At 52.4% G+C, this 17,500-nt stretch overlaps 1 pseudogene; it reads left to right on the top strand.

Moving 5' to 3' along the window:
- Positions 1 to 16,817: 16,817 nt before the first annotated feature.
- LOC144677973 (18S ribosomal RNA) lies at positions 16,818 to 17,500 on the top strand (annotated as a pseudogene; the record flags this gene model as incomplete).

The raw sequence follows: 17,500 nt of genomic DNA, 5'->3' as shown, positions 1-17,500 counted from the left end.
GCAGTTAGGTGCAGAACAGCCCATCAGTTTCCAGGGGCTAAGTACATGTGGGTAAATGGTTAACCAGTTAGCAGGCAGAGCAGCCGGCCGGCAATTAGAGCCGCCCGCCCGCTAATCAGGGTGCAGTTAGGTGCAGAACAGCCCATCAGTTTCCAGGGGCTAAGTACATGTGGGTAAATGGTGAACCAGTTAGCAGGCAGAGCAGCCGGCCGGCAATTAGAGCCGCCCGCCCGCTAATCAAGGTGCAGTTAGGTGCAGAACAGCCCATCAGTTTCCAGGGGCTAAGTACATGTGGGTAAATGGTGAACCAGTTAGCAGGCAGAGCAGCCGGCCGGCAATTAGAGCCGCCCGCCCGCTAATCAAGGTGCAGTTAGGTGCAGAACAGCCCATCAGCTCCAGGGGCTAAGTACATGTGGGTCAATGGTTAACCAGTTAGCAGGCAGAGCAGCCGGCCGGCAATTAGAGCCGCCCGCCCGCCCGCTAATAAGGGTGCAGTTTGGTGCAGAACAGCCCATCAGCTTCCAGGGGCTAAGGACATGTGGGTAAATGGTGAACCAGTTAGCAGGCAGGGCAGCCGGCCGGCCGGTAATTAGAGCCGGCCGCCTGTCCGCCCGCTAATAAGGGTGCAGTATGGTGCAGAACAGCCCATCAGTTTCAAGGGGCTAAGTACATGTGGGTAAATGGTTAACCAGTTAGCAGGCAGGGCAGCCGGCCGGCCGGTAATTAGAGCCGTCCGCCTGTCCGCCCGCTAATAAGGGTGCAGTTAGGTGCAGAACAGCCCCTCTGTTTCCAGGGGCTAAGTACATGTGGGTCAATGGTTAACCAGTTAGCAGGCAATGCAGCCGGCCGGCAATTACAGCCGCCCGCCCGCTAATCAGGGTGCAGTTAGGTGCAGAACAGCCCATCAGCTTCCAGGGGCTAAGGACATGTGGGTAAATGGTTAACCAGTCAGCAGGCAGAGCAGCCGGCCGGCAATTAGAGCCGCCCGCCCGCTAATCAGGGTGCAGATAGGTGCAGAACAGCCCATCATTTTCCAGGGGCTAAGTACATGTGGGTAAATGGTTAACCAGTTAGCAGGCAGGGCAGCCGGCCGGCCGGTAATTAGAGCCGCCCGCCCGGTGATAAGGGTGCAGTTAGGTGCCGGCCAGCCCAGCAGCTCCAGGGGCTAAGGACATGTGGGTAAATGGTGAACCAGTTAGCAGGCAGGGCAGCCGGCCGGCCGGTAATTAGAGCCGGCCGCCTGTCCGCCCGCTAATAAGGGTGCAGTTAGGTGCAGAACAGCCCATCAGTTTCCAGGGGCTAAGTACATGTGGGTAAATGGTTAACCAGTTAGCAGGCAGGGCAGCCGGCCGGCCGGTAATTAGAGCCGGCCGCCTGTCCGCCCGCTAATAAGGGTGCAGTTAGGTGCAGAACAGCCCCTCTGTTTCCAGGGGCTAAGTACATGTGGGTCAATGGTTAACCAGTTAGCAGGCAGAGCAGCCGGCCGGCAATTACAGCCGCCCGCCCGCTAATCAGGGTGCAGTTAGGTGCAGAACAGCCCATCAGTATCCAGGGGCTAAGTACATGTGGGTAAAGGGTTTACCAGTTAGCAGGCAGGGCAGCCGGCCGGCCGGCAATTAGTGCCGACCTCCCGGCAACAAGGGTGCAGTTAGGTCGCCGACCAGCCCAGCAGCTCCAGGGGCTAAGTATATGTGAGTAAATGGTTGACCAGTTAAGCAGGCATGGCAGCCGGCCGGTAAGCGGAGCGTCCCGCCCCGTAATACGGGTGCAGTTAGCTGCAGAACACACCGGCAGGTCCAGGGACGAAGTAGTGGACGGGGAAACGGTTAACCAGTTAACAGGCAGGGCAGCCGTACGGGCAGTCGAGCCGCCCGCCCCGTAATACGGGTGCAGTTCGCGGCAGACCAGCCCCGCAGCTCAAAAGTCTAAGTGGAGAACGGGGAACCGGTTGACCGGTGAGCCGAAGCATGCCAGCAGGCAGGGAAGGTGCAAAAAGGGCCGATAAGACCGAACCGGCACGAGTAACAGGCTGCCGGGGGCGGGTTCCCAGCAAACCAGGTGAGGGGGCGTGGCCGGAGGCCGCGCAGGAGAGCCGCCCGCCCGTGAGTACGGTTAGAGGCAGCAGCGGGCTTCCCCAGCAGGGCAGAAGCCGAAGTGCAGGGAGCGAAATGGTTAACCAGCGAGCAGGCAGCATTCCGGCAGGGCTGGAGGGCGAAAAACGGCGTAAAATAACGGACCGGCAGGAGGAAATGGCTGCCGGGGGGCGGACCCAGAGCCCCCACGTGAGGGGGCGGTTCGGGTGGCAGAGCCGCGCATGCGCGGTTGGAAAACGCGTCACGTCGGAGCAGGGTGAAATCATTAACCAGTCGGCCGCTTCGGCGTCGGCTGGCCGGGCCGAGGAGGGTCGGACCGGGGAAAGGTTCCCGGTTTCGTGTCCGTCGGGTGGTCCCGAGTGCGGCAGGAAAAAATCCGGAATCCTGGGAGCCTTTTTTAAAAAAGAACCGGTCCGGGATGGGGTCGGATTTGGAAGCGTTTGCGGGGCCTAGGCGCCTCTTCGTCGGCATGACTACCGGACGGTCACCCGCCGATCGGCATTTGCGATTTGTTGGCTGGGGAGGTTGGCGGGGTACCTGCAGAATAGTAGGAGGTGGCAAATCGAGAATCGGTCGACATCGCCAAGTGCCTTCTCGAGCCTCCAGGTCTGCAGGGACCGACCCAGGCTGCCCCCAAACCGACCGCGAGGCCGTGCCGGGCGGCCATTTTTGGCCATTTTCGGCATTTTTCGCGTCTTTCGGTAGGTCACGGAAAGCGGCGGCCTGAAGCCCGGGCGTGCCCGGGGAAGGCTCCCCTTCGCCCGCGGGACCGGATTTGCCCCGGAAACGTCCCGAAGCCGGCCGGGAAGGCGGTTTCGAGGGCGAAGCACCTCCGATTGCCTTCGCAAGGCCGGGGAAAGTGGCCCCTGGGCCCGGGAGAGCAAAATCCGTGCGAGGACGGAAGCCCATGAGGTCAGATCCGAGGCTCTTACCCGGCGCCCGGTGGGGGTATTCCCGCAAAGAGCAGCGAGTGCGCCCGGCGACGGGTCAAGTTGCAATTTCTGGCATGCCACGCCTGGAGCTGGTTCATGAGTTCCCCTCGGAAGTCCCGATGAGGAAAGGGAAAAATGGCGTTTTGCGGGCTTTGGGGCCTCTTCGTCGGTAGGACTACCGCCCGACCTTACGGTTGGAATTGTCGGCAGGGGAGGTTGGCGGGGTACCTGCAGAATAGTAGGAGGTGGCAAATCGAGAATCGGTCGACATCGCCAAACGCCTTCTCGAGCCTCCAGGTCTGCAGGGACCGACCCAGGCTGCCGCCAAACCGACCGACAGGCCCTGCCGGCGGCCATTTTTGGCCATTTTCGGCATTTTTCGCCTCTTTCGGCCGGGATGGAAAAGCGGCGGCCTGAAGCCCGGGCCTGCCCGGGGAAGCCTCCTAATCGCCCGGGGGACCGGATTTGCCCCGGTGAGAGCCCCCGAAACGCCCCGAAGCCGGCCGGGAAGGCGGCCAAGGGCGAAGCACCTCGCATTGCGTTGGCAGGCCGTGCAAAGTGGCCTCCGGGCCCGCGAGACAATGCAGGGTGCCCTCGGTGTGCCCCTGAGAAATGGTTAACCAAACGAAGGACAGTGGGCCTCGGATTGCATTGGCAGGCCGTGCAAAGGGGCCCCCGGGCCCGCGAGACGTTACAGATTGCCCTCGGTGTGCCCCTGAGAAATGGTTAACCAATTGGACTTAGTCTCTGGCGGAGAGGCAAAGTGTTTTCACGAGAAATGGTTAACCAATTGGACTTAGTCTCTGGCAGAGAGGCAAAGTGTTTTCAAGAGAAATGGTTAACCAATTGGACTTAGTCTCTGGCAGAGAGGCAAAGTGTTTTCACGAGAAATGGTTAACCAATTGGACTTAGTCTCTGGCGGAGAGGCAAAGTGTTTTCAAGAGAAATGATTAACCAATTGGACTTAGTCTCTGGCGGAGAGACAAAGTGTTTTCAAGAGAAATGGTTAACCAATTGGACTTAGTCTCTGGCAGAGAGGCAAAGTGTTTTCACGAGAAATGGTTAACCAATTGGACTTAGTCTCTGGCAGAGAGGCAAAGTGTTTTCCTGAGAAATGGTTAACCAATTGGACTTAGTCTCTGAACGGCAGGCAAACTGTGCCCCTGAGAAATGGTTAACCAATTGGACTTAGTCTCTGGCAGAGAGGCAAAGTGTTTTCTCGAGAAATAATTAACCAATGAGGCCAATGGACCTCGGGTTGCATTGGCAGGCCGGGCAATGTGGCTCTTGGGCCCGCGAGAGCAAAATCCGTGCACAGACGGAAGTCCATGAGGTCAGATCCGAGGCCTTTACCCGGCACCCGGTGGGGGTATTCCCGCAGAGAGTAGCGAATCTGCCCGGCGACGGGTCAAGTTGCAATTTCTGGCATGCCACTCATGGAGCTGGTTAATGAGTTCCCCTCGGAAGTCCCGATGAGGAAAGGGCAAAATGGCGTTTTGCGGGCTTTGGGGCCTCTTCGTCGGTAGGACTACCGCCCGACCTTACGGTTGGAATTGTCGGCAGGGGAGGTTGGCGGGGTACCTGCAGAATAGTAGGAGGTGGCAAATCGAGAATCGGTCGACATCGCCAAAAACCTTCTCGAGCCTCCAGGTCTGCAGGGACCGACCCAGGCTGCCGCCAAACCGACCGAGAGGCCCTGCCGGCGGCCATTTTTGGCCATTTTCGGCATTTTTCGCCTCTTTCGGCCGGGATGGAAAAGCGGCGGCCTGAAGCCCGGGCCTGCCCGGGGAGGCCTCCTAATCGCCCGGGGGACCGGATTTGCCCCGGTGAGAGCCCCCGAAACGTCCCGAAGCCGGCCGGGAAGGCGGCCAAGGGCGAAGGACCTCGGATTGCGTTGGCAGGCCGTGCAAAGTGGCCTCCGGGCCCGCGAGACAATGCAGGGTGCCCTCGGTGTGCCCCTGAGAAATGGTTAACCAAACGAAGGACAGTGCGCCTCGGATTGCATTGGCAGGCCGTGCAAAGGGGCCCCCGGGCCCGCGAGACGTTACAGGTTGCCCTCGGTGTGCCCCTGAGAAATGGTTAACCAATTGGACTTAGTCTCTGGCAGAGAGACAAAGTGTTTTCAAGAGAAATGGTTAACCAATTGGACTTAGTCTCTGGCAGAGAGGCAAAGTGTTTTCACGAGAAATGGTTAACCAATTGGACTTAGTCTCTGGCGGAGAGGCAAAGTGTTTTCAAGAGAAATGATTAACCAATTGGACTTAGTCTCTGGCAGAGAGGCAAAGTGTTTTCAAGAGAAATGGTTAACCAATTGGACTTAGTCTCTGGCGGAGAGACAAAGTGTTTTCAAGAGAAATGGATAACCAATTGGACTTAGTCTCTGGCAGAGAGGCAAAGTGTTTTCACGAGAAATGGTTAACCAATTGGACTTAGTTTCTGGCAGAGAGGCAAATTGTTTTCAAGAGAAATGGTTAACCAATTGGACTTAGTCTCTGGCGGAGAGACAAAGTGTTTTCAAGAGAAATGGATAACCAATTGGACTTAGTCTCTGGCAGAGAGGCAAAGTGTTTTCACGAGAAATGGTTAACCAATTGGACTTAGTCTCTGGCAGAGAGGCAAAGTGTTTTCCAGAGAAATGGTTAACCAATTGGACTTAGTCTCTGGCGGAGAGACAAAGTGTTTTCAAGAGAAATGGTTAACCAATTGGACTTCGTCTCTGGCAGAGAGGCAAAGTGTTTTCAAGAGAAATGGTTAACCAATTGGACTTGGTCTCTGAACGGCAGGCAAATTGTGGCCTTGAGAAATGATTAACCAATTGGACTTAGTCTCTGGCGGAGAGGCAAAGTGTTTTCACGAGAAATGGTTAACCAGTTGGACTTAGTCTCTGGCGGAGAGACAAAGTGTTTTCCAGAGAAATGATTAACCAATTGGACTTAGTCTCTGGCGGAGAGACAAAGTGTTTTCAAGAGAAATGGTTAACCAATTGGACTTAGTCTCTGGCAGAGAGGCAAAGTGTTTTCAAGAGAAATGGTTAACCAATTGGACTTAGTCTCTGGCAGAGAGGCAAAGTGTTTTCCAGAGAAATGGTTAACCAATTGGACTTAGTCTCTGGCGGAGAGACAAAGTGTTTTCAAGAGAAATGGATAACCAATTGGACTTAGTCTCTGGCGGAGAGACAAAGTGTTTTCACGAGAAATGGTTAACCAATTGGACTTAGTCTCTGGCAGAGAGGCAAAGTGTTTTCAAGAGAAATGGTTAACCAATTGGACTTTTTCTCTGAACGGCAGGCAAATTGTGGCCTTGAGAAATGATTAACCAATTGGACTTAGTCTCTGGCGGAGAGACCAAGTATTTTCACGAGAAATGGTTAACCAATTGGACTTAGTCTCTGGCAGAGAGGCAAAGTGTTTTCACGAGAAATGGTTAACCAATTGGACTTAGTCTCTGGCAGAGAGGCAAAGTGTTTTCACGAGAAATGGTTAACCAATTGGACTTAGTCTCTGGCGGAGAGACAAAGTGTTTTCAAGAGAAATGGATAACCAATTGGACTTAGTCTCTGGCAGAGAGGCAAAGTGTTTTCACGAGAAATGGTTAACCAATTGGACTTAGTCTCTGGCAGAGAGGCAAAGTGTTTTCACGAGAAATGGTTAACCAATTGGACTTAGTCTCTGGCGGAGAGACAAAGTGTTTTCAAGAGAAATGGTTAACCAATTGGACTTAGTCTCTGGCAGAGAGGCAAAGTGTTTTCAAGAGAAATGGTTAACCAATTGGACTTGGTCTCTGAACGGCAGGCAAATTGTGGCCTTGAGAAATGATTAACCAATTGGACTTAGTCTCTGGCGGAGAGACAAAGTGTTTTCACGAGAAATGGTTAACCAATTGGACTTAGTCTCTGGCAGAGAGACAAAGTGTATTCACGAGAAATGGTTAACCAATTGGACTTAGTCTCTGGCAGAGAGGCAAAGTGTTTTCACGAGAAATGGATAACCAATTGGACTTAGTCTCTGGCAGAGAGGCAAAGTGTTTTCAAGAGAAATGGTTAACCAATTGGACTTAGTCTCTGGCAGAGAGGCAAAGCGTTTTCCTGAGAAATGGTTAACCAATTGGACTTAGTCTCTGGCAGAGAGGCAAAGTGTTTTCCTGAGAAATGGTTAACCAATTGGACTTAGTCTCTGGCAGAGAGGCAAAGTGTTTTCAAGAGAAATGGTTAACCAATTGGACTTAGTCTCTGAACGGCAGGCAAATTGTGGCCTTGAGAAATGATTAACCAATTGGACTTAGTCTCTGGCGGAGAGGCAAAGTGTTTTCTCGAGAAATAATTAACCAATGAGGCCAATGGACCTCGGGTTGCATTGGCAGGCCGGGCAATGAGGCTCTTGGGCCCGCGAGAGCAAAATCCGTGCACAGACGGAAGTCCATGAGGTCAGATCCGAGGCCTTTACCCGGCACCCGGTGGGGGTATTCCCGCAGAGAGTAGCGAATCTGCCCGGCGACGGGTCAAGTTGCAATTTCTGGCATGCCACTCATGGAGCTGGTTAATGAGTTCCCCGCGGAAGTCCCGATGAGGAAAGGGCAAAATGGCGTTTTGCGGGCTTTGGGGCCTCTTCGTCGGTAGGACTACCGCCCGACCTTACGGTTGGAATTGTCGGCAGGGGAGGTTGGCGGGGTACCTGCAGAATAGTAGGAGGTGGCAAATCGAGAATCGGTCGACATCGCCAAAAACCTTCTCGAGCCTCCAGGTCTGCAGGGACCGACCCAGGCTGCCGCCAAACCGACCGAGAGGCCCTGCCGGCGGCCATTTTTGGCCATTTTCGGCATTTTTCGCCTCTTTCGGCCGGGATGGAAAAGCGGCGGCCTGAAGCCCGGGCCTGCCCGGGGAGGCCTCCTAATCGCCCGGGGGACCGGATTTGCCCCGGTGAGAGCCCCCGAAACGTCCCGAAGCCGGCCGGGAAGGCGGCCAAGGGCGAAGCACCTCGCATTGCGTTGGCAGGCCGTGCAAAGTGGCCTCCGGGCCCGCGAGACAATGCAGGGTGCCCTCGGTGTGCCCCTGAGAAATGGTTAACCAAACGAAGGACAGTGCGGCTCGGATTGCATTGGCAGGCCGTGCAAAGGGGCCCCCGGGCCCGCGAGACGTTACAGATTGCCCTCGGTGAGCCCCTGAGAAATGGTTAACCAATTGGACTTAGTCTCTGGCAGAGAGGCAAAGTGTTTTCACGAGAAATGGTTAACCAATTGGACTTAGTCTCTGGCGGAGAGACAAAGTGTTTTCACGAGAAATGGTTAACCAATTGGACTTAGTCTCTGGCAGAGAGGCAAAGTGTTTTCAAGAGAAATGGTTAACCAGTTGGACTTAGTCTCTGGCAGAGAGGCAAAGTGTTTTCACGAGAAATGGTTAACCAATTGGACTTAGTCTCTGGCGGAGAGGCAAAGTGTTTTCAAGAGAAATGATTAACCAATTGGACTTAGTCTCTGGCGGAGAGACAAAGTGTTTTCAAGAGAAATGGTTAACCAATTGGACTTAGTCTCTGGCAGAGAGGCAAAGTGTTTTCAAGAGAAATGGTTAACCAATTGGACTTAGTCTCTGGCAGAGAGGCAAAGTGTTTTCCAGAGAAATGGTTAACCAATTGGACTTAGTCTCTGGCAGAGAGGCAAAGTGTTTTCCAGAGAAATGGTTAACCAATTGGACTTAGTCTCTGGCGGAGAGACAAAGTGTTTTCAAGAGAAATGGATAACCAATTGGACTTAGTCTCTGGCAGAGAGGCAAAGTGTTTTCACGAGAAATGGTTAACCAATTGGACTTAGTCTCTGGCAGAGAGGCAAAGTGTTTTCAAGAGAAATGGTTAACCAATTGGACTTAGTCTCTGGCGGAGAGACAAAGTGTTTTCAAGAGAAATGGTTAACCAATTGGACTTCGTCTCTGGCAGAGAGGCAAAGTGTTTTCAAGAGAAATGGTTAACCAATTGGACTTGGTCTCTGAACGGCAGGCAAATTGTGGCCTTGAGAAATGATTAACCAATTGGACTTAGTCTCTGGCGGAGAGGCAAAGTGTTTTCACGAGAAATGGTTAACCAGTTGGACTTAGTCTCTGGCGGAGAGACAAAGTGTTTTCCAGAGAAATGGATAACCAATTGGACTTAGTCTCTGGCAGAGAGGCAAAGTGTTTTCACGAGAAATGGTTAACCAATTGGACTTAGTCTCTGGCAGAGAGGCAAAGTGTTTTCAAGAGAAATGGTTAACCAATTGGACTTAGTCTCTGGCAGAGAGGCAAAGTGTTTTCAAGAGAAATGGTTAACCAATTGGACTTAGTCTCTGAACGGCAGGCAAATTGTGGCCTTGAGAAATGATTAACCAATTGGACTTAGTCTCTGGCGGAGAGGCAAAGTGTTTTCTCGAGAAATAATTAACCAATGAGGCCAATGGACCTCGGGTTGCATTGGCAGGCCGGGCAATGAGGCTCTTGGGCCCGCGAGAGCAAAATCCGTGCACAGACGGAAGTCCATGAGGTCAGATCCGAGGCCTTTACCCGGCACCCGGTGGGGGTATTCCCGCAGAGAGTAGCGAATCTGCCCGGCGACGGGTCAAGTTGCAATTTCTGGCATGCCACTCATGGAGCTGGTTAATGAGTTCCCCGCGGAAGTCCCGATGAGGAAAGGGCAAAATGGCGTTTTGCGGGCTTTGGGGCCTCTTCGTCGGTAGGACTACCGCCCGACCTTACGGTTGGAATTGTCGGCAGGGGAGGTTGGCGGGGTACCTGCAGAATAGTAGGAGGTGGCAAATCGAGAATCGGTCGACATCGCCAAAAACCTTCTCGAGCCTCCAGGTCTGCAGGGACCGACCCAGGCTGCCGCCAAAACGACCGAGAGGCCCTGCCGGCGGCCATTTTTGGCCATTTTCGGCATTTTTCGCCTCTTTCGGCCGGGATGGAAAAGCGGCGGCCTGAAGCCCGGGCCTGCCCGGGGAGGCCTCCTAATCGCCCGGGGGACCGGATTTGCCCCGGTGAGAGCCCCCGAAACGTCCCGAAGCCGGCCGGGAAGGCGGCCAAGGGCGAAGCACCTCGCATTGCGTTGGCAGGCCGTGCAAAGTGGCCTCCGGGCCCGCGAGACAATGCAGGGTGCCCTCGGTGTGCCCCTGAGAAATGGTTAACCAAACGAAGGACAGTGCGCCTCGGATTGCATTGGCAGGCCGTGCAAAGGGGCCCCCGGGCCCGCGAGACGTTACAGGTTGCCCTCGGTGTGCCCCTGAGAAATGGTTAACCAATTGGACTTAGTCTCTGGCAGAGAGGCAAAGTGTTTTCAAGAGAAATGGTTAACCAATTGGACTTAGTCTCTGGCAGAGAGGCAAAGTGTTATCACGAGAAATGGTTAACCAATTGGACTTAGTCTCTGGCGGAGAGGCAAAGTGTTTTCAAGAGAAATGATTAACCAATTGGACTTAGTCTCTGGCGGAGAGACAAAGTGTTTTCAAGAGAAATGGTTAACCAATTGGACTTAGTCTCTGGCAGAGAGGCAAAGTGTTTTCAAGAGAAATGGTTAACCAATTGGACTTAGTCTCTGGCAGAGAGGCAAAGTGTTTTCCAGAGAAATGGTTAACCAATTGGACTTAGTCTCTGGCGGAGAGACAAAGTGTTTTCAAGAGAAATGGATAACCAATTGGACTTAGTCTCTGGCGGAGAGACAAAGTGTTTTCACGAGAAATGGTTAACCAATTGGACTTAGTCTCTGGCAGAGAGGCAAAGTGTTTTCAAGAGAAATGGTTAACCAATTGGACTTTTTCTCTGAACGGCAGGCAAATTGTGGCCTTGAGAAATGATTAACCAATTGGACTTAGTCTCTGGCGGAGAGACCAAGTATTTTCACGAGAAATGGTTAACCAATTGGACTTAGTCTCTGGCAGAGAGGCAAAGTGTTTTCACGAGAAATGGTTAACCAATTGGACTTAGTCTCTGGCGGAGAGACAAAGTGTTTTCAAGAGAAATGGATAACCAATTGGACTTAGTCTCTGGCAGAGAGGCAAAGTGTTTTCACGAGAAATGGTTAACCAATTGGACTTAGTCTCTGGCAGAGAGGCAAAGTGTTTTCACGAGAAATGGTTAACCAATTGGACTTAGTCTCTGGCGGAGAGACAAAGTGTTTTCAAGAGAAATGGTTAACCAATTGGACTTAGTCTCTGGCAGAGAGGCAAAGTGTTTTCAAGAGAAATGGTTAACCAATTGGACTTGGTCTCTGAACGGCAGGCAAATTGTGGCCTTGAGAAATGATTAACCAATTGGACTTAGTCTCTGGCGGAGAGACAAAGTGTTTTCACGAGAAATGGTTAACCAATTGGACTTAGTCTCTGGCAGAGAGACAAAGTGTATTCACGAGAAATGGTTAACCAATTGGACTTAGTCTCTGGCAGAGAGGCAAAGTGTTTTCACGAGAAATGGATAACCAATTGGACTTAGTCTCTGGCAGAGAGGCAAAGTGTTTTCAAGAGAAATGGTTAACCAATTGGACTTAGTCTCTGGCAGAGAGGCAAAGTGTTTTCAAGAGAAATGGTTAACCAATTGGACTTAGTCTCTGGCGGAGAGACAAAGTGTTTTCCAGAGAAATGGATAACCAATTGGACTTAGTCTCTGGCAGAGAGGCAAAGTGTTTTCACGAGAAATGGTTAACCAATTGGACTTAGTCTCTGGCAGAGAGGCAAAGTGTTTTCAAGAGAAATGGTTAACCAATTGGACTTAGTCTCTGGCAGAGAGGCAAAGTGTTTTCAAGAGAAATGGTTAACCAATTGGACTTAGTCTCTGAACGGCAGGCAAATTGTGGCCTTGAGAAATGATTAACCAATTGGACTTAGTCTCTGGCGGAGAGGCAAAGTGTTTTCTCGAGAAATAATTAACCAATGAGGCCAATGGACCTCGGGTTGCATTGGCAGGCCGGGCAATGAGGCTCTTGGGCCCGCGAGAGCAAAATCCGTGCACAGACGGAAGTCCATGAGGTCAGATCCGAGGCCTTTACCCGGCACCCGGTGGGGGTATTCCCGCAGAGAGTAGCGAATCTGCCCGGCGACGGGTCAAGTTGCAATTTCTGGCATGCCACTCATGGAGCTGGTTAATGAGTTCCCCGCGGAAGTCCCGATGAGGAAAGGGCAAAATGGCGTTTTGCGGGCTTTGGGGCCTCTTCGTCGGTAGGACTACCGCCCGACCTTACGGTTGGAATTGTCGGCAGGGGAGGTTGGCGGGGTACCTGCAGAATAGTAGGAGGTGGCAAATCGAGAATCGGTCGACATCGCCAAAAACCTTCTCGAGCCTCCAGGTCTGCAGGGACCGACCCAGGCTGCCGCCAAAACGACCGAGAGGCCCTGCCGGCGGCCATTTTTGGCCATTTTCGGCATTTTTCGCCTCTTTCGGCCGGGATGGAAAAGCGGCGGCCTGAAGCCCGGGCCTGCCCGGGGAGGCCTCCTAATCGCCCGGGGGACCGGATTTGCCCCGGTGAGAGCCCCCGAAACGTCCCGAAGCCGGCCGGGAAGGCGGCCAAGGGCGAAGCACCTCGCATTGCGTTGGCAGGCCGTGCAAAGTGGCCTCCGGGCCCGCGAGACAATGCAGGGTGCCCTCGGTGTGCCCCTGAGAAATGGTTAACCAAACGAAGGACAGTGCGCCTCGGATTGCATTGGCAGGCCGTGCAAAGGGGCCCCCGGGCCCGCGAGACGTTACAGGTTGCCCTCGGTGTGCCCCTGAGAAATGGTTAACCAATTGGACTTAGTCTCTGGCAGAGAGGCAAAGTGTTTTCAAGAGAAATGGTTAACCAATTGGACTTAGTCTCTGGCAGAGAGGCAAAGTGTTATCACGAGAAATGGTTAACCAATTGGACTTAGTCTCTGGCGGAGAGGCAAAGTGTTTTCAAGAGAAATGATTAACCAATTGGACTTAGTCTCTGGCGGAGAGACAAAGTGTTTTCAAGAGAAATGGTTAACCAATTGGACTTAGTCTCTGGCAGAGAGGCAAAGTGTTTTCAAGAGAAATGGTTAACCAATTGGACTTAGTCTCTGGCAGAGAGGCAAAGTGTTTTCCAGAGAAATGGTTAACCAATTGGACTTAGTCTCTGGCGGAGAGACAAAGTGTTTTCAAGAGAAATGGATAACCAATTGGACTTAGTCTCTGGCGGAGAGACAAAGTGTTTTCACGAGAAATGGTTAACCAATTGGACTTAGTCTCTGGCAGAGAGGCAAAGTGTTTTCAAGAGAAATGGTTAACCAATTGGACTTTTTCTCTGAACGGCAGGCAAATTGTGGCCTTGAGAAATGATTAACCAATTGGACTTAGTCTCTGGCGGAGAGACCAAGTATTTTCACGAGAAATGGTTAACCAATTGGACTTAGTCTCTGGCAGAGAGGCAAAGTGTTTTCACGAGAAATGGTTAACCAATTGGACTTAGTCTCTGGCGGAGAGACAAAGTGTTTTCAAGAGAAATGGATAACCAATTGGACTTAGTCTCTGGCAGAGAGGCAAAGTGTTTTCACGAGAAATGGTTAACCAATTGGACTTAGTCTCTGGCAGAGAGGCAAAGTGTTTTCACGAGAAATGGTTAACCAATTGGACTTAGTCTCTGGCGGAGAGACAAAGTGTTTTCAAGAGAAATGGTTAACCAATTGGACTTAGTCTCTGGCAGAGAGGCAAAGTGTTTTCAAGAGAAATGGTTAACCAATTGGACTTGGTCTCTGAACGGCAGGCAAATTGTGGCCTTGAGAAATGATTAACCAATTGGACTTAGTCTCTGGCGGAGAGACAAAGTGTTTTCACGAGAAATGGTTAACCAATTGGACTTAGTCTCTGGCAGAGAGACAAAGTGTATTCACGAGAAATGGTTAACCAATTGGACTTAGTCTCTGGCAGAGAGGCAAAGTGTTTTCACGAGAAATGGATAACCAATTGGACTTAGTCTCTGGCAGAGAGGCAAAGTGTTTTCAAGAGAAATGGTTAACCAATTGGACTTAGTCTCTGGCAGAGAGGCAAAGCGTTTTCCTGAGAAATGGTTAACCAATTGGACTTAGTCTCTGGCAGAGAGGCAAAGTGTTTTCCTGAGAAATGGTTAACCAATTGGACTTAGTCTGTGAACAGCAGGCAAATTGCGGCCATGAGAAATGGTTAACCAATTGGACTTAGTCTCTGGCAGAGAGGCAAAGTGTTTTCCTGAGAAATGGTTAACCAATTGGACTTAGTCTCTGGCGGAGAGGCAAAGTGTTTCCCGTTGTAATGGTTGGCCAATGCACTTCGGATTGCGTTGGCAGGCCGTGGAAAGTGGCTCTTGCGCCCGCGAGAGCAAAATCCGTGCGCAGACGGAAGTCCATGAGGTCAGATCCGAGGCCTTTACCCGGCACCCGGTGGGGGTATTCCCGCAGAGAGTAGCGGGTGTGCCCGGCGACGGGTCAAGTTGCAATTTCTGGCATACCACTCCTGGAGCTCGTTAATGAGTTCCCCTCGGAAGTCCCGATGAGAAAATGGCAAAATGGCGTTTTGCGGGCTTTGGGGCCTCCTGGACGGTAGGCCTACCGCCCGACCTTACGGTTGCAATTGTTGGCAGGGGAGGTTGGCGGGGTACCCGGAGATTTTCGGGGACACGATTTTCAGAACATTTTCAGACAACGGTCACACTTTAAAAATGCCCAGAAAAGTGCGACTTTGAGGGTGGTAAGCGTTTTCAAATAGAATACCTTTCAAAGAGCTCTCGGAAGTCCTATATGAGGATTTAAGATGAATTTGTGCGGGCTTTCCGAACTCCGTTGTCGGTCTGAAATATCGGCCAGGGTCCAGACCGGTGGTAACCCTGGTTTAATAAACATGGCGTGTGGCGAAAAGAACAGACAAAATGACAAAGTGTCAAATATATATATACATGTGTATTTATGAACAAAAAAAATCACAAAGTGTCACCTGGCGGTGTACTTGATGATGAAAAATAAAAATACAAAGTCTGTTCACAGGCACCTTTGGGGCGGGGGTGCCTGAGTCCCCTTGGGTTGCACACTATAGAGTGTTTGACATGGACAGAGTCAACACTGTGTGCGTGCCCAGAACCCTTTTGAACGCAGGCGACGCACGCCGGTCGGCATTTCCTCTCCGTGCGAGCGCCAACAGGTTGCTTCCGTTGTTTTACAAATAAGAAAATTGTATTTATGAGCAGCAAAACAAAAAATCACAAAGTTTCACCTGGCGGTGTACTTGATGATGAGAAATAAAAATACAAAGCCTGTTCGCAGGCACCTAGGGGGCGGGCGGGGTGCCTGAGTCCCCTTGGGTTGCACACTGTAGTGTTTGACATGGGCAGAGTCAGCACTGTGTGCGTGCCCAGAACCGATGTGAACGCAGGCGACGCACGCCAGTCGGCATTTCCTAGCCGTGCGAGCGCCAACATGTTGCTTCCGATGTTTTACAAATAAGAAAACTGTATTTATGAGCAAAAAAAATCACAAAGTGTCACCTGGCGGTGTACTTGATGATGAAAAATAAAAATACAAAGCCTGTTCACAGGCACCTAGGGGGCGGGCGGGGTGCCTGAGTCCCCTTGGGTTGCACACTGTAGTGTTTGACATGGGCAGAGTCAGCACTGTGTGCGTGCCCAGAACCGTTTTGAACGCAGGCGACGCACGCCAGTCGGCATTTCCTAGTCGTGCGAGCGCCAACATGTTGCTTCCGTTGTTTTACAAATAAGAGAATTGTATTTATGAGCAAAAAAAATCACAAAGTGTCACCTGGCGGTGTACTTGATGATGAAAAATAAAAATACAAAGCCTGTTCACAGGCACCTAGGGGGCGGGCGGGGTGCCTGAGTCCCCTTGGGTTGCACACTGCAGTGTTTGACATGGGCAGAGTCAACACCGTGTGCGTGCCCAGAACCGTTTTGCACGCAGGCGACGCACGCCAGTCGGCATTTCCTAGCCGTGCGAGCGCCAACAGGTTGCTTCGGTTGTTGCAAAAATAAGAAAATTGCACCGCTGCGGACCACCCCTCCACCCGCGGTTGAACCAGTACCCGAGCGAGGCCACGCTGGCTCCGAAAGCAGACGTGTGCTCGGTGGCGGGGAAGCGGTGTGCGTGTGTCTCGCTCCTCAGAGGAAAGATGCGGTGCTAGGTGTCCGATGCGGTAGGGCCCTCGGCCGGCCAGCGCGTATGCTGTTGCTGAGGCTGAGCGGAATACCCTCGCTCTTCTGTTTCCTGCGGGTCACAGACGGACACATTAGCATGTTCGAGTGGTGGCTGGCGCACCTCTCGAAGCCACAGCGCCTTGTGAGGCCGAGGCGCCGATAATGTTAAACGAGTGGCACGATTTTCCAGTGAAGGAACGGGTGTTGGATCGCCAGGTCCGCCGCCTTCACCCGAGTGTGTGATGCAGCTAGCACACCGGGTGCCCGCAAAAAGAAATAAAAACCCGTTCCTTGTGCTGAACGCACGATTTCTCTGGCATAACTTAAGACGAAGGTCCACACGGCAACCCCCCCGCAGTGCTTCCCCTGCGTGTGCGTCCTTCGCGGTGAAGGTACCCGTTTGTTTGCACCGAGAGAATAAGCTGAGCCCGGCACTGGCCTCCCTGTCAGGGGGGGAGGCTGGTGCGCCCGTCCGACGTCTGTCTTGAGACACAGTCCCGGCCGGCACGGTCACCGAGTCCCGAATGCGCCGGCTCTACCACCTCCCGACAATATATGTACATAGGAGGTTTGGGTCTAGTTGTCCGTGTTGTCAAGAGGTTCTCGGCTTTGGCCCTCTGCCACTGTCGCGGGCTCCCTGTCTCGACAGTCGCCGTTTTTTTCCGAGGTTCAGCTACCTGGTTGATCCTGCCAGTAGCATATGCTTGTCTCAAAGATTAAGCCATGCATGTCTAAGTACACACGGCCGGTACAGTGAAACTGCGAATGGCTCATTAAATCAGTTATGGTTCCTTTGATCGCTCCAAACGTTACTTGGATAACTGTGGTAATTCTAGAGCTAATACATGCAAACGAGCGCTGACCCATGCGGGGATGCGCGCATTTATCAGACCAAAACCAATCCGGGCCCGCCCGGCAGCTTTGGTGACTCTAGATAACCTCGGGCAGATCGCACGTCCTCGTGACGGCGACGACTCATTCGAATGTCTGCCCTATCAACTTTCGATGGTACTTTCTGTGCCTACCATGGTGACCACGGGTAACGGGGAATCAGGGTTCGATTCCGGAGAGGGAGCCTGAGAAACGGCTACCACATCCAAGGAAGGCAGCAGGCGCGCAAATTACCCACTCCCGACTCGGGGAGGTAGTGACGAAAAATAACAATACAGGACTCTTTCGAGGCCCTGTAATTGGAATGAGTACACTTTAAATCCTTTAACGAGGATCAATTGGAGGGCAAGTCTGGTGCCAGCAGCCGCGGTAATTCCAGCTCCAATAGCGTATATTAAAGCTGCTGCAGTTAAAAAGCTCGTAGTTGGATCTTGGGATCGAGCTGGCGGTCCGCCGCGAGGCGAGC

Source organism: Cetorhinus maximus, unplaced genomic scaffold (genome assembly GCF_964194155.1).
Source record: "Cetorhinus maximus unplaced genomic scaffold, sCetMax3.hap1.1 HAP1_SCAFFOLD_3358, whole genome shotgun sequence".
Lineage (NCBI taxonomy): Eukaryota > Metazoa > Chordata > Chondrichthyes > Lamniformes > Cetorhinidae > Cetorhinus > Cetorhinus maximus.
Note: the sequence above shows the minus strand (reverse complement) of the source record. Positions and strands in the feature narration are given on the sequence as shown.